The following is a 17,686-nucleotide window of genomic DNA, read 5'->3' on the forward strand; positions in this document are numbered from 1 at the left end:
CGAAAATTTCAAGCATATGCCTTTAATTATACACTTGGGAGTCGAAAATCTCAAACCTAACCATGGTGTCAGACATAGATGGCTTAGTGTGACAGAGAAAGTATGGATGGGTTGAGATACAACAGGGCCGAAGAGGATCCTTAACATTATTTCTTGAGCGATAGATAGGTTTGTTTGCTGCTCCTTTGCGCAGGTCGTCCAACATTAAAGACCTATAGCGATTTGTACTGATTATTAAATCGAAAGGATCGAACCTTAACAGGTTTTCGTCAGTTAAATCGAGATACCAAATATGAAGAAACTTTACGTTGTTCTCGTACTTAGCCATCACGTTGCTGGGTTCGTACTTCGACAAATAACAAATTAAGTACAAATGCTGTTTTTTACGATGCGATTATGAATTGTCGTCGACGATCGAGACGAATTGCAATCTTACCGACGCGAGCACGTGATAGTCGTATTGTACCAGATTTATGGATCTGAGATTTATAGATTTTGCAGAAATTATTGAAATAATCGTCTCCTGATTAAGCAGGGAACGAATCTTTACTGACCAGCCGGATGTAGAACAATTATAGGAACTTGAACATTGTCTTGTCGGATGCACCGAGTTTAAACAAGTCACGTAATCACTAATCACGTAATCAAACGTAATCTAATGTAATCAAACGGAATCAAACGAATAGCACTGAAAAATTAAAATTACAATTTCATTCACAAAATTTATAATATTGGAAATCAACTGTAAATTAATAAAATGAATTATGTATATTATAATAACAATAAATTATATGTATTATATAGTATATTTTTACAAAAATTTTAATTTCTATAAAAGCCCAGGACATATCGATTTATATATAACAATCATATGTAGTCATCGCAAAAAGTAAATTAACGCTCCAGCAAAAAGTTTAAATGTAAGATCGTTAACTTATTTTCCGATGCGACTGTATATGTAGCTTTAATTAAAACAATAGAGTTTACTTTAACATCATTTTAATACAGTTATCACAAAAACTATTTAATTTTATCGTATGAATTTTTTCATATCTTCGGATCATTTTAAAGCTGCTTCTTCGTTTCTTCTCTTTCAAATAAACCATTAACCTTATAGTTACAATTATTATATATTTTTAGACAAACATTTTGTTTTTCCTATTAACTCGATAGCATGCTAATCGCAAATAGTCGATAGCCGCAATTAGTTATTCAGTAAATACCGTAGTAAAAATAGCAACTTACTTTAATCACTACTCTCGCATACTGTCAATAACAACACAATCCTACACGATATTACATCATTTATTGTCATGGTCATTTGAGCAATTTTTCCATACACAACATTGCTATTATTCTCACGTTCAACACGATTATAATGTACAACCACTCGCGGGAAAATCTATCGGTTGTTTGATCATTTCTCGTACGATAACAATAGGTACGATAGCAAATGAACAAATAAAGATATCAGCTAACCACATAGAAACGCTGAAGCCGCAGCAACCGAGGAGGATCAGTCATAAATTTGTCGAATACTACGTTGAATCTCTAAGACCATAAGGAAATTTTTATTTAGTATGCATGTACCGCCATGCCTTCATTATCTTTTAATAAGAAGTACACGATTCGTTCACCAGAGCGCTTCGAGGACTTAGATTCGTTAGGCAGACTGACGTTGTACTTTCGGCTGTCAATCATTGTCGTGCTTCGATCTCTGCTATCTTTCTCTTCAAACTGTACCATTTACTTAAACCACGGTAAGTAACACGTATTTTCACAGTAATTTTCACTTCAGTAACTTCTCTGACGATACATCGAAATAACGAGATAACGAATAAGCGATCAAAACCAGAGAACGATTGGACGACGCGAATTACGAACGCAACAAAGCAGACGATCCACGATAATAAACATTACCAACTATATGCATATATAAAATAGAGTTGCATAATGAGTTTCGGCACCATGTTGATTCATTAGTGAAGTTTTAAGTTACAATGTCTCTTTTATTCTCTCTCTCCCTTGCTGATATTTTAACGAACAAGTCTATCTTGTGGTTACACACTACACTAGTGGTTACTTTTTAATATTCTTCTCAGCGCTATTTCTTTGACACTGAACAGACATTTGTTCGATGAAAAGAGATACAGTATTTTGTAGTATATTCACGATGCAACTTCGAAATCCGTTTAAGCTTATTGGATTAGCTCGGTCGGAATCACAGTTCGAACGGGAGGACCCGTTTAAAAATCCAATATTCTCCTAGATCGATTATCATTAAGACAGTGAGGCTCTTAATGCCAGATTCGTTGGATTTTTTCCAGTCGATGAGAAGAAAATGGTACTTTTGTACCATTTGTATCTGATCTGATATTTCAGTCCAGCCCGTTACAAGTTCTCTCCCCTTCTCCTTCCTCCCCTTTTGTTTGGCATAGAACAGGCTTGTTGACACGTTCGGAAATCGTAAAGGATTTTATGAGTTATCTAACTTTCCAATTTCCGCTTTTACGGCGGCTACAAATGGGTCGACTAAATTGATCGAGACTCGTTCGTAGCCGTCCTTAGAGAACAAGCTTGCTATGCAAATTGAGAGATTATACCTTATCAAGTAAAAAGATAACCAAGGTGCTATTTGTAGAATTACCTGCTTAGTGTTATCTATAAAATATCTATAAAATTGTGTATTTATTTATTATTTATTCTGAGCTTATACCTTTTCCGTGGTTACATATAAGAATTACTACCAACCAGCATTTAAATAGAAAATTTTTAAAATAAGCTACCAATTCGGGAATTATCTGTAAAGCATAATCCATAAAACATATATACAAATGATATATTTACGTATTATTATTTTGAGATCATGTTTAAATGGAAAAATTTATCGATAATGATATTGATTCATTATCATTTAAATTAACAATTTTAGAAACAGATTAAATATATTTTTATATTTAAAGAACAGTAGGATGTTTGCACGATTATAGATCAAATCTAAATTTGTTTGGAGAGCCGCCTGCTGCAATATAATAAAAATATTCATATTGAATTATATAACAATGTAATTAAATTATACAATTATATTTTAAAAACTACATAATATTAAAAAGAAAAGAAAATACATATAATAATATACTCACCAGAATTAACATTATTTTATGTGACATCTGAATTATTGCCGGATTTTTTCTATTGCATTAAAGGATATAAAGTTACATAGAGAGCTTGTATGGCCGGTTTTTACTCTTGCTATCACAAATTGACGTTTCCTGTCGAATGATAAAGCTGGGTATATTTCAACGAAAATATTTTTTATATTTTTGCGAGTTTTAATTGACTAGGAATTTATTTTAAAAACTAATTTTTACTAATTATTTTTTATGAGTGATTCTTCAATCCTTTTTGTTTTTAATAAACTACAATGTTTAAGCAATTTTATATCAGTTCTGAAGTTTACCGGAGCAATTTTTTTACTTTTCTTGAATTTCTACAAATACCGATAACTGATAAAGCTAATTCAAATGAAGTGTGTATTTGTTTGGTTATGTAGAATTTCGTTTCATTTTTTTGTAATAAGTAATTGATATTCCCAATTTTTCAGTTACAATTATCTATAGTGTAATTCTTTTACAATATACGTATTATTCTCTATGATTTTTCTATAAGTATATTTATTATATTAAGTTCTTAAAATGGCATAAAGTAATTGAATGCTGTACCACTTATTTCATTTTAGACAATTTTACATTTTATGCTTGATTATCTACTAATATATTATTTTAAAAATTATTATTAATTATTACCTAGCACAGTAAAGGATCAATTATCCGAGTCAATTGGGACCGAAGTGGTTCGAAAGATCGAATTATTTGAATAGTGAAACGTTAAATAATGTACTTAGCTAGTTGACAACTATGGGAATGAAGCTTAAAATTATTTATCGAATACAAGAGTATTACTGCTGTAACTTGAAATGTAGTACACATTACGCAAAATATTAATTAATTTTTGAAGAAATACTGTGAAGAAAAACATTTATTACATCTGTAGTATGTAGATTGGGGTTAGGTTTACGTACGTAAATACATACCTCCTTTTAGATGAATAAAAAAGAAACAAATATGTACATCAGTAACAAGAAGCAGTAATTCGACACAGTTAATGTTAAGATAGTTTATTTTTTAAAATAATAATCATTCCGGTTCCGAGAACTGGTGCTGATAGCGACGATGCAATATAGATTCTGAGAATAGACGATTCATACAATAGAACTTCGATGGTATTAGGTTGCCCCAAAGGTTTTTTTCGTTTTATAAGGAAATAATAGACGCACAACATATTTTGTTTTATATTATTTTATTGAATTATGTATGATCCATTTTGTTCTATTGGAACAACCTCATAGTTTTTCAGTTGTAAAGAATAACTTACAATTTACAATGTACATGTTATATAGTAAACTCTCCAAGTTCAAGTTCACAATTCGATCCAGGAGGCGGGTCGATTTTCAGTCGTTCGAACTTTCACCAGTTCAATTCATTTGAAATAACGTAAATTGAATTAATCCGTTCCAGACATTCAACACGTATTTGATATAAAACATTTGAAATGTCTATTTCTAAAAAACATATTGGTAAATAATAAAAGAAACAAGTTTAATAATCGAATTTTCGAAAATTTTTATTTATAATGATACATATACGTAAAAATATTTTATAATATCGTTTAATTAATCATTTCTCTGCAGTCTGTTAATCGAGAGAGAACTGTACGAGCAGAGGTAAGGCCTGGGTCAGACGAGCGTCGAAATGACGGATGTTTCTTTGTTTGTTTCTCTTTCTTCTTCTCAGCTGGCATTTTGCTCGTCTGACCGGGGCTTAAGCAGAAAGATAAGGCGACCATGTGACGGTTACATGACGGTGACTCTGTCTCTTTGCTAGAACTTTGACTTTTCGTTCGAGTTTAAGAGCTGAATTTTCTTTCACGTCTTTGCTCGAATTTGGAGGATTCACTTTATTATCGGTATTTTTATAAAACATTTTGTAAGATATATAGAACATAAGATATATAAAATATAGAAAAAATACTCCATGTTTTGATAGATGTTTTGATAGAAGAATTTTGTATTTCGATGATTATCATTTTCGCTTTATTATCTGGCAAACTACTTTTTAAAAATATTGTAACACAATATGCTTCTTGAGAACATCTTATTCTGTGACAAATATGAGAATATTGTTTGTAAATATAATTCGACTTCATTAGCTAAATTTAGGCATCAAAGATTATTGTTTTAGTTTTTTCATAGTACAATATATATACGTATGTATATAGCTAATTAGAAATAAATAAAATTGATAATTTTAGTATACGAAATTAATAGAATTGATCAAGTAGTTCGAATGTGAAACATGAAAAATATTATTGAAATTAAATAAAATGTTAAAGAAAGTGGTAAATTAATTTTCGGAATTGCATTAACACGCAAGCGACGCGATGCGATGCAATCTCGCAGTGTCAGGCATTATGTATCGGTTAACATCTTTTTGCTTTCATCCGGTAATTCGATTTCGTCGTTCAGTCCCCTTTTGCAAATATATGTATATTCCCTACTTGACAACTATCCTGGAATCTCGATATGTGGCTATGACCTTACGGCCTTCTTACAAGATTACCCACACCAACATAATAATCGTTTTATTTTCTGGACAACTACACGCAGGATAGAAAGCGTCGTGTTGCTATCGCGGTCGCAAATCATTTACCACTTTACCGCTATCTACATCGATAGATCTTAAATACATATTTCTAAACGTTCTAGGAGATATTCAAAAGATGTAAAACATTTGCGTATAGACTAATTATTATGTAACAAATTACAACAGATTATTACGATTATTATGAAATATTTATTCGTTGAATCGTTCGAATTCTTAAGGAACTCGTTTAATCGATCGATCGTATTTTTCGATTTGTAATTTATGATTTATTGTAATTTACATTTTACTGTAAATTCAGTTAATTTATACGTAGCAAGGTTTAAGTAATCTTCTTTATTCTAATCAATTATTTTTATCGATTATTAATAATTTTAAAATAAATACATATGTATATACAATGTAACATATAGAACGTAGGTGCTAAATTTTATTTCTGTAAATTATATTACGATTTTCAAGAAAATTTATATCTAATATATTAGAATTTTATGTAGATATCGAATTTTACTATTTTTAGTGCTCCTACATGTGTATATGTATACAAAATTTTACAATAGAATTTTATACACGTATCGAATTTTCTTACATATTCGCTTTATATAATAGACTTTATATTGAGAGATCTTGTTAATCTTTGTCAATGAAAATAAAAATGTCCTTAAACATGTCAGTCAGAGATCTAAAGAAACAGAAAAATACTATTTAAAGCATTCTAAGACAGGTGCTCAGTGTTCTTTTAATTTCGAAATACAAATCAAAATTGAACAACGAATTATTAACGTACGAAGAATTCAATGTTGAGAAATTCAATTGCATATCTTATCAGGTATTTAAATGAAGCTTAACGAAGGTTAATGTATGGAAGCCGAAAATAAAAGGTATCAGTCGACCGAAGCTTATTATGTACCTACTTTTTAGATTTATTAATTTATTATTACCAACAAGATAATTCGTCGTAACTTGCAAGTTCACGTTTTTTTTTTTTTTTACGTATAATGCCAATGACCGTGACTCGATAGTGATACTAAGACGTCGAAATAACATTAAAAAAGAGAAGAAAAAGATACAAAATTGTTTTTCCTCGAGTAACGGAGTATTCTTAAAAACACATTGAAAGGTTTCGATCTTTCCAAGGTTACCTCTATCTTCCGCGGAAACCACCACATACGTATGTGTATATTTTTAACATTTAGTATATCTTCTACTTGGTATCGAAGTGAATTCAGTAGTAATTACAGTCACATTGACAGAGTAACAGGAAGAAAATGTCCATCGTTAGAAATTCTTTACTTGAATTATTAGAGAAAGGAATATACGTAATAAAATACGCATTTGGATATTTGAACTGCAATAGGTACTCGTTGTACTTATTACAAGGAAAAAAATGAAGGCATATCAAACATTGATCCTCCAATCGATATTGAAGGTACAAAATATCGATTAATTTTACGTCTAAATTAATATCGTATGTTTCGAGTATTACAAAACGTTCACATCCATTTCAGTAGCAAGTAATAACACGTAATAATTACTCAATCGATCGCACATAGATATTCTCATTTTTGAATCACATCTGCCATCTATTTGATAATATAGCAATATAATAAAACCTAAATCGATAACGCGCAATTATGCAAGATTTTTATTTCTGTACCGCTCGTTGCTTCGATCAACGATGCTATCTATTTAATGCAAAATTAAATTATTACGTAAACGACGAATAGCTAACAATAGCTAGCAAACAATCACTTTCCCTTTCGAGAATTATTGCCACACGTTTGCAAGAAATTATGGCGTAATTCTTCCTTTCTAACCATTTGACTAATCGAACATCTCGGAAACTAAGGCCAGGCAGAGTTATACGTATAGGAAAAAGTTGTTGGAAACGTTGATCTTTACAACGTATTGATGGTATCCCGCTGGGGGTAGCCACCAACATGTTGATATAACTGTTAAAAAATTCTACCAAATGTCCAAATTGGACAAATTGTGAATTTCAATAAATAAATAAATAAATAAATAAACGTATTGATGGAGAATGGAAATGGAAATGGAAATCGGTGAGATAATTGTAAATACGTAATTACCTCCTTTTCTTCTTCCTGTCTACTTCCAAGCTATCTTTTCTCCCATTTGCATTTGTCGTTTGACATCTGAATTTGTATAACAAATGTTGCTACGCCTATGTGTTGAAATGACACGGGTGTATTCCCTGTGTTGCTCGTGTTTACTCGGTGGCTGTATGACGAACCACTCCGACACCGTGTATACTCGCCTGTTTATTTCTGCGTGTGTGATTCTTATCAAACTACTTACTAGTATTACTATTGAATACGCTGTTACACTAGTAGATTACGATCGCGACCAAAATTACAAGCACTTGCACGTTAGCTGTGTTATCTAAACACATCGAATCTGTTCGGCTGGTAACAGGCGAAGAGGAATTGATGTTAAATTATGATCCGTCATAAGATAATTGAAAATATTTCGTTCAAAGTACACGTAATATCGAAAGATAATTATAATTAAATCATAACCGTCAACAGTTGAGATAAAATGCACGCAACGTGATATCTTTTTTATTATTTTGAAAAATAGAAGGTTTTATTCAAATTTTAAAACCAATTTTCGTGTCAAGAAATTTAGCAAACGGTAAAACGCAGTCTGAAAATCTTTACTTGGAACGTTTAGATAAATGTCCTATAAGGAGATACGTTATTGCTACGTTATAATTAATATAAAAATATATGAAGTGCCGAATGCAAGTATAACAACATCTACTCGTGAACTTATTCCTGTAGCTAAGAGTTTGCCGAGAAAGTATTTCTCAACAATTAGGTATTCAAGCAGTTTCGCTTCTCAGAAGATGTATATAAGGATTTCATTCGCTATGATAAAAAGTTTAATATACCTCACTTTCACTGTCTCACTTTATAACGTTACACACGATACATACTATGCGCAATTAAGTAGGTCCTTCCATATATTGTCTCTTCTTTTTTAGATCTAGCGACTTAGATTATGTACTTTATATTTATATACTTTATACTATATTACATATCCGATTTTAAGGACCTGTCATGCGACAATACAACAAATATAACACCAAAACAGTTATATAAGTTAGCTATATAGAAATAATAAGGAAATAAAAGAAATAATAATTTACAATTTTAAATCTCGAAAAATGTTAATTTACGTATAAACAGCTATATAGAAATACGAAGAAACTATGGCATTCGACGATAATGCCATAGAAATACGCAATTACAAAGAGTAAAGAGAAGGTTGAATTCCATAGTGTGGTATCTAGCAATTACCAACTCTGTCATATAGAGACGAATAAAAATGATAAGAAAGTAAAAGAAATAATAATTTACAATTTAAAATCTCGAAAAATGTTAACTTACGTATAAACAGCTATATAGAAATACGAAGAAACTATGGCATGCGACGATAATGCCATAGAAATACGCAATTACAAGGAGTAAAGAGAAGGTTGAATTCCATAGTGTGGTATCTAGCAATTACCAACTCTGTCATATAGAGACGAATAAAAATGATAAAAAAGTAAAAGAAATAATAATTTACAATTTTAAATCTCGAAAAATGTTAACTTACGTATAAACAGCTATATAGAAATACGAAGAAACTATGGCATGCGACGATAATGCCATAGAAATACGCAATTACAAGGAGTAAAGAGAAGGTTGAATTCCATAGTGTGGTATCTAGCAATTACCAACTCTGTCATATAGAGACGAATAAAAATGATAAGAAAGTAAAAGAAATAATAATTTACAATTTTAAATCTCGAAAAATGTTAATTTACGTATAAACAGCTATATAGAAATACGAAGAAACTATGGCATGCGACGATAATGCCATAGAAATACGCAATTACAAGGAGTAAAGAGAAGGTTGAATTCCATAGTGTGGTATCTAGCAATTACCAACTCTGTCATATAGAGACGAATAAAAATGATAAGAAAGTAAAAGAAATAATAATTTACAATTTAAAATCTCGAAAAATGTTAACTTACGTATAAACAGCTATATAGAAATACGAAGAAACTATGGCATGCGACGATAATGCCATAGAAATACGCAATTACAAGGAGTAAAGAGAAGGTTGAATTCCATAGTGTGGTATCTAGCAATTACCAACTCTGTCATATAGAGACGAATAAAAATGATAAGAAAGTAAAAGAAATAATAATTTACAATTTTAAATCTCGAAAAATGTTAACTTACGTATAAACAGCTATATAGAAATACGAAGAAACTATGGCATGCGACGATAATGCCATAGAAATACGCAATTACAAGGAGTAAAGAGAAGGTTGAATTCCATAGTGTGGTATCTAGCAATTACCAACTCTGTCATATAGAGACGAATAAAAATGATAAGAAAGTAAAAGAAATAATAATTTACAATTTAAAATCTCGAAAAATGTTAACTTACGTATAAACAGCTATATAGAAATACGAAGAAACTATGGCATGCGACGATAATGCCATAGAAATACGCAATTACAAGGAGTAAAGAGAAGGTTGAATTCCATAGTGTGGTATCTAGCAATTACCAACTCTGTCATATAGAGACGAATAAAAATGATAAGAAAGTAAAAGAAATAATAATTTACAATTTTAAATCTCGAAAAATGTTAACTTACGTATAAACAGCTATATAGAAATACGAAGAAACTATGGCATGCGACGATAATGCCATAGAAATACGCAATTACAAAGAGTAAAGAGAAGGTTGAATTCCATAGTGTGGTATCTAGCAATTACCAACTCTGTCATATAGAGACGAATAAAAATGATAAGAAAGTAAAAGAAATAATAATTTACAATTTAAAATCTCGAAAAATGTTAACTTACGTATAAACAGCTATATAGAAATACGAAGAAACTATGGCATGCGACGATAATGCCATAGAAATACGCAATTACAAGGAGTAAAGAGAAGGTTGAATTCCATAGTGTGGTATCTAGCAATTACCAACTCTGTCATATAGAGACGAATAAAAATGATAAGAAAGTAAAAGAAATAATAATTTACAATTTTAAATCTCGAAAAATGTTAACTTACGTATAAACAGCTATATAGAAATACGAAGAAACTATGGCATGCGACGATAATGCCATAGAAATACGCAATTACAAGGAGTAAAGAGAAGGTTGAATTCCATAGTGTGGTATCTAGCAATTACCAACTCTGTCATATAGAGACGAATAAAAATGATAAGAAAGTAAAAGAAATAATAATTTACAATTTTAAATCTCGAAAAATGTTAATTTACGTATAAACAGCTATATAGAAATACGAAGAAACTATGGCATGCGACGATAATGCCATAGAAATACGCAATTACAAGGAGTAAAGAGAAGGTTGAATTCCATAGTGTGGTATCTAGCAATTACCAACTCTGTCATATAGAGACGAATAAAAATGATAAGAAAGTAAAAGAAATAATAATTTACAATTTTAAATCTCGAAAAATGTTAACTTACGTATAAACAGCTATATAGAAATACGAAGAAACTATGGCATGCGACGATAATGCCATAGAAATACGCAATTACAAGGAGTAAAGAGAAGGTTGAATTCCATAGTGTGGTATCTAGCAATTACCAACTCTGTCATATAGAGACGAATAAAAATGATAAGAAAGTAAAAGAAATAATAATTTACAATTTTAAATCTCGAAAAATGTTAATTTACGTATAAACAGCTATATAGAAATACGAAGAAACTATGGCATGCGACGATAATGCCATAGAAATACGCAATTACAAGGAGTAAAGAGAAGGTTGAATTCCATAGTGTGGTATCTAGCAATTACCAACTCTGTCATATAGAGACGAATAAAAATGATAAGAAAGTAAAAGAAATAATAATTTACAATTTAAAATCTCGAAAAATGTTAACTTACGTATAAACAGCTATATAGAAATACGAAGAAACTATGGCATGCGACGATAATGCCATAGAAATACGCAATTACAAGGAGTAAAGAGAAGGTTGAATTCCATAGTGTGGTATCTAGCAATTACCAACTCTGTCATATAGAGACGAATAAAAATGATAAGAAAGTAAAAGAAATAATAATTTACAATTTTAAATCTCGAAAAATGTTAACTTACGTATAAACAGCTATATAGAAATACGAAGAAACTATGGCATGCGACGATAATGCCATAGAAATACGCAATTACAAGGAGTAAAGAGAAGGTTGAATTCCATAGTGTGGTATCTAGCAATTACCAACTCTGTCATATAGAGACGAATAAAAATGATAAGAAAGTAAAAGAAATAATAATTTACAATTTTAAATCTCGAAAAATGTTAATTTACGTATAAACAGCTATATAGAAATACGAAGAAACTATGGCATGCGACGATAATGCCATAGAAATACGCAATTACAAGGAGTAAAGAGAAGGTTGAATTCCATAGTGTGGTATCTAGCAATTACCAACTCTGTCATATAGAGACGAATAAAAATGATAAGAAAGTAAAAGAAATAATAATTTACAATTTAAAATCTCGAAAAATGTTAACTTACGTATAAACAGCTATATAGAAATACGAAGAAACTATGGCATGCGACGATAATGCCATAGAAATACGCAATTACAAGGAGTAAAGAGAAGGTTGAATTCCATAGTGTGGTATCTAGCAATTACCAACTCTGTCATATAGAGACGAATAAAAATGATAAGAAAGTAAAAGAAATAATAATTTACAATTTTAAATCTCGAAAAATGTTAACTTACGTATAAACAGCTATATAGAAATACGAAGAAACTATGGCATGCGACGATAATGCCATAGAAATACGCAATTACAAGGAGTAAAGAGAAGGTTGAATTCCATAGTGTGGTATCTAGCAATTACCAACTCTGTCATATAGAGACGAATAAAAATGATAAGAAAGTAAAAGAAATAATAATTTACAATTTTAAATCTCGAAAAATGTTAACTTACGTATAAACAGCTATATAGAAATACGAAGAAACTATGGCATGCGACGATAATGCCATAGAAATACGCAATTACAAGGAGTAAAGAGAAGGTTGAATTCTGTAGCGTGGTATCTAGCAATTACCAACTCTGTCATATAGAGACGAATAAAAATGATAAGAAAGTAAAAGAAATAATAATTTACAATTTTAAATCTCGAAAAATGTTAACTTACGTATAAACAGCTATATAGAAATACGAAGAAACTATGGCATTCGACGATAATGCCATAGAAATACACAATTACAAAAAGTAAAAAGAAGGTTGAATTCCGTAGCTTGGTATCTAACAATTACCAACTCTACGATATAGAGATGTATTAATAACGAATTTACTATTAATTAATAATATAATATTCTTAATAAGGAATTTAATGTTCTTCCAATCGGAGCATCGCAATACAGCATTCGATCTTTCTCCCAACAAACTTATAAATTGCTGTAGGCAAATATTTCTATGTCTAAACTAGGTACTCGAGGGGCAAGGCGGAATAATCACACGTGGTGGAACGCGTAAATCTTTCGTAACGGTTTGCTCCAGTTTATTTCCAGTATATGCCGGCAAGTCGTACACGTCAGTCATAAGATACATCTCGATCTCGATGCAACAACCGTCTCGCAACTCGTGCCACGAAAACAGTGTACCTTCGTCTTTCCAGCAATTAATCCCGAGGCTAAAATTGAAGACGTTTCATAATTGGAGAAGGGGTCACGACAACGAGCTTGAAAAACTGGCAGCGCAGCGCCGCGCGTCGTTCAATTGACCATCATTCGACTTGATTCGTGTCAGTAAACAACTAGCGCAAACAATAGCCGTGTGGTCGAAATCCTTTCGAAAAAGTAAGTTTCTCTTTATTTCGATAAATATCTCTTCTTCGTTGCGACAATTTCAAATGAACACACAGCCGTATATATATTCAATTATATATTCGTTAATTCGACGAGATAATTGAAATCCTGGGTTCTAATATTTGATGATTTACGAGAGAGAATAAAATAAAAGATAGTCTAAATTATAGTTTGTCGTAGGTGGTACATATTTATCGTAGTAGGTTTATTAGACGCTTCTAATATTTTTTATCGTCCTGTCTGTTTTTTACATTTATAATAATATACACATAGAGAAACGTTTTAATACCGCTTTGTTCTACTCATCGCAGACAGAGGAAGCTTTGTTTTAAATGTGAATGCATTGGTTTTGTTCGGTGTTAGCGTTAAGTCCATTTAACCAGTCAACCGCGTTTGACGAGTATACACGTCAAACAAAAGTTTTGTTTCGTCGTATAAAATAAAATACTCCCAATTACTATAAAAAATCCAAATTTTAGTAAGAAGCAATGAAAATGTTATTTAGTGGTATGTTTACTTTATATCGCCAGTAAAACTGCTATGCATTTTACGAAGAAAAATTGGGTTATTTTCTTTTTATTCTTCGTATAATGTATTCATTTAAAACAAACTAAATTGATTATTTTCCCATTTATATTGGGTATGCTCCAATTGCTTGTGCAATCTTATCTTCTTACGAATTGGATGGATATTTTGTTGTGTATTATCCGATAACAATTGAAATATAATGTAATAAGTATAATAGGATTAAATTTTTTGGCCAAATGTGTTGAACAAATTATTGGGAATTGTGCGATTCCATAAACACAATAACTTCAACCGCAAAACTTACTGTTATCAACTTAATGTTATAAACTATTTGGGTTTTCTCGTATCTGTCTGTTAATTTACCTAGGAAGCATTGGAAAATATAATTGCCCAGTTTATTGTATTTTATCACATTTACGTGTCTATTTACTCAGTACGGGTATACTTCGACGAGTATACTCGTCACGAAGAAATGACGGTATTTTGTATTGCGACGAGTATACTCGTCATGCGTAAAAAGGATTAAAACGATCATTTTGTTATAACTTAATTGTATATTATAACAGTCACGTGTACGCCGTGCTTGACGAGTATACTCGTCATCGCTTACATTTTGCGACACATCCTAGATACACTTTTCAAAGAGACAGTAACAGCTAACTGGTTAAAATATCAAATATATACTATTATAATAAATAATAATTTTCCCATCTCCTACTAACGTTACGACATAAATTTGCTTCATATTTATATATTTTCCATCCTCTGCTTTACGAATCGCGAAGCTAAAGAATTTCGTACAAACGTGAAATACTAAATATAGTGAGTTCCCTTTTTTTTTATCTCCAACAGAATAAAAATTTGCAGGAAACGATATAGGTTTCTGTTTGTCGAAAGAAAGTTAAGTTCTTCGAATAACCTTGTGATATTTTACGAAAAAGCACCTACATGTTTTTAGTACAATGAAGAATAAAAAATCGAATTCGTTCAGTTTTGATTGTAAAGAAGTTCGATAGTTTTGGTATCGAAGCTACATGCAACAATGCCGTAATGTATGTTACACGCATAATATCAAAATGATAATTTATACAAAATTCAAACGACGTTCGATTCGTTTCACTTCCACTTCTAGCGTGCGAGTTCAATCGAAAACATTGGACAGGTTCGTTGCATCCTGATAAGGAATATATATCGACCATCGAACAATCAATTTCTTTGTGCCACCTCTAACTTTATCGCTACGCGACGAAACGCGACGATCGATTGATATTTCGTTGATTGCGCCATTACCTAGGCGCGGGAGCGCGAGTGCAGTATTGCGAAAGGACAACATAGTTGATAACCAATGTGGTGGAAAAATGCCATAGTTGGTAAGTGTACAGGTACACGAGTACCAATTTTAAACACTCCTTTTATATCTGTCACATTAGGCATAATCATATTGGGTTGTCCTTCTTTCCCTTTGTAAGGGAATAATAGATGCATGATATTCTTTGTTTTATATTATTTTATCGAATCATGTATGATCCATGTTGTTCTACTGTTACATAGTGGATCGTATATAATTCAATAAAATACTACAACGTTGTTCTACTACAATAAAGTGAATTGTACATAATTAAATAAAATAATATGACGTTGTTCTATTACAATAAAATGAATCGTACGTAATTCAATAAAATAATATAATGTTGTTTCGCTATAATAAAATGAAATGTACATAATTAAATAAAATAATATGACGTTGTTCTATTACAATAAAATGAATCGTACGTAATTCAATAAAATAATATAATGTTGTTTCACTACAATAAAATGAAATGTACATAATTCAATAAAACAATATAACGTTGTTTTAAAACGATAAAATGAATGGCACATAATTAAATAAAATAATATGACGTTGTTCTATTACAATAAAATGAATCGTACGTAATTCAATAAAATAATATAATGTTGTTTCGCTATAATAAAATGAAATGTACATAATTAAATAAAATAATATGACGTTGTTCTACTACTACATAGTGGATCGTATATAATTCAATAAAATATTACAACGTTGTTCTACTACAATAAAGTGAATTGTACATAATTAAATAAAATAATATGACGTTGTTCTACTATTACATAGTGGATCGTATATAATTCAATAAAATATTACAACGTTGTTCTACTACAATAAAGTGAATTGTACATAATTAAATAAAATAATATGACGTTGTTCTATTACAATAAAATGAATCGTACGTAATTCAATAAAATAATATAATGTTGTTTCGCTATAATAAAATGAAATGTACATAATTAAATAAAATAATATGACGTTGTTCTATTACAATAAAATGAATCGTACGTAATTCAATAAAATAATATAATGTTGTTTCACTACAATAAAATGAAATGTACATAATTCAATAAAACAATATAACGTTGTTTTAAAACGATAAAATGAATGGCACATAATTAAATAAAATAATATGACGTTGTTCTATTACAATAAAATGAATCGTACGTAATTCAATAAAATAATATAATGTTGTTTCGCTATAATAAAATGAAATGTACATAATTAAATAAAATAATATGACGTTGTTCTACTACTACATAGTGGATCGTATATAATTCAATAAAATATTACAACGTTGTTCTACTACAATAAAGTGAATTGTACATAATTAAATAAAATAATATGACGTTGTTCTACTATTACATAGTGGATCGTATATAATTCAATAAAATATTACAACGTTGTTCTACTACAATAAAGTGAATTGTACATAATTAAATAAAATAATATGACGTTGTTCTATTACAATAAAATGAATCGTACGTAATTCAATAAAATAATATAATGTTGTTTCGCTATAATAAAATGAAATGTACATAATTAAATAAAATAATATGACGTTGTTCTATTACAATAAAATGAATCGTACGTAATTCAATAAAATAATATAATGTTGTTTCACTACAATAAAATGAAATGTACATAATTCAATAAAACAATATAACGTTGTTTTAAAACGATAAAATGAATGGCACATAATTAAATAAAATAATATGACGTTGTTCTATTACAATAAAATGAATCGTACGTAATTCAATAAAATAATATAATGTTGTTTCGCTATAATAAAATGAAATGTACATAATTAAATAAAATAATATGACGTTGTTCTACTACTACATAGTGGATCGTATATAATTCAATAAAATATTACAACGTTGTTCTACTACAATAAAGTGAATTGTACATAATTAAATAAAATAATATGACGTTGTTCTACTATTACATAGTGGATCGTATATAATTCAATAAAATATTACAACGTTGTTCTACTACAATAAAGTGAATTGTACATAATTAAATAAAATAATATGACGTTGTTCTATTACAATAAAATGAATCGTACGTAATTCAATAAAATAATATAATGTTGTTTCGCTATAATAAAATGAAATGTACATAATTAAATAAAATAATATAACGTTCTTCTATTACAATAAAATGAATCGTACGTAATTCAATAAAATAATATAATGTTGTTTCA

The 17,686-nt window shown here is 30.0% G+C and overlaps 1 protein-coding gene and 1 long non-coding RNA gene across 5 annotated transcripts in view; one reads left to right on the forward strand and one right to left on the reverse strand.

Moving 5' to 3' along the window:
- Positions 1 to 17,686, forward strand: part of LOC100646862 (organic cation transporter protein) — a 32,234-nt gene that overhangs the window by 8,773 nt on the left and 5,775 nt on the right. Inside the window, exons 1-3 of one of the 4 annotated variants that reach the window (XM_020863826.2) lie at positions 1,524 to 1,760; positions 13,415 to 13,595; positions 15,265 to 15,502. The exons of 1 other annotated variant lie outside the window; for it this stretch is intronic. The gene's annotated coding sequence lies outside the window, so the exon portion shown is untranslated. Of the gene's footprint in view, positions 1 to 1,523; positions 1,761 to 13,414; positions 13,596 to 15,264; positions 15,503 to 17,686 lie in introns of those variants that run through there. 2 more of the 4 variants (XM_048407279.1, XM_003396296.4) reach the window with 2 other exon arrangements.
- On the reverse strand, positions 797 to 1,748 carry LOC125385409. The gene is made up of 2 exons (XR_007224637.1): positions 1,638 to 1,748; positions 797 to 1,551 (listed from the first exon to the last, which is right to left on the reverse strand). It is a non-coding gene; the product is annotated as an uncharacterized LOC125385409 (long non-coding RNA).

The sequence above is a fragment of the Bombus terrestris genome, chromosome 7, assembly GCF_910591885.1.
Source record: "Bombus terrestris chromosome 7, iyBomTerr1.2, whole genome shotgun sequence".
Taxonomy (NCBI): Eukaryota; Metazoa; Arthropoda; class Insecta; order Hymenoptera; family Apidae; genus Bombus; species Bombus terrestris.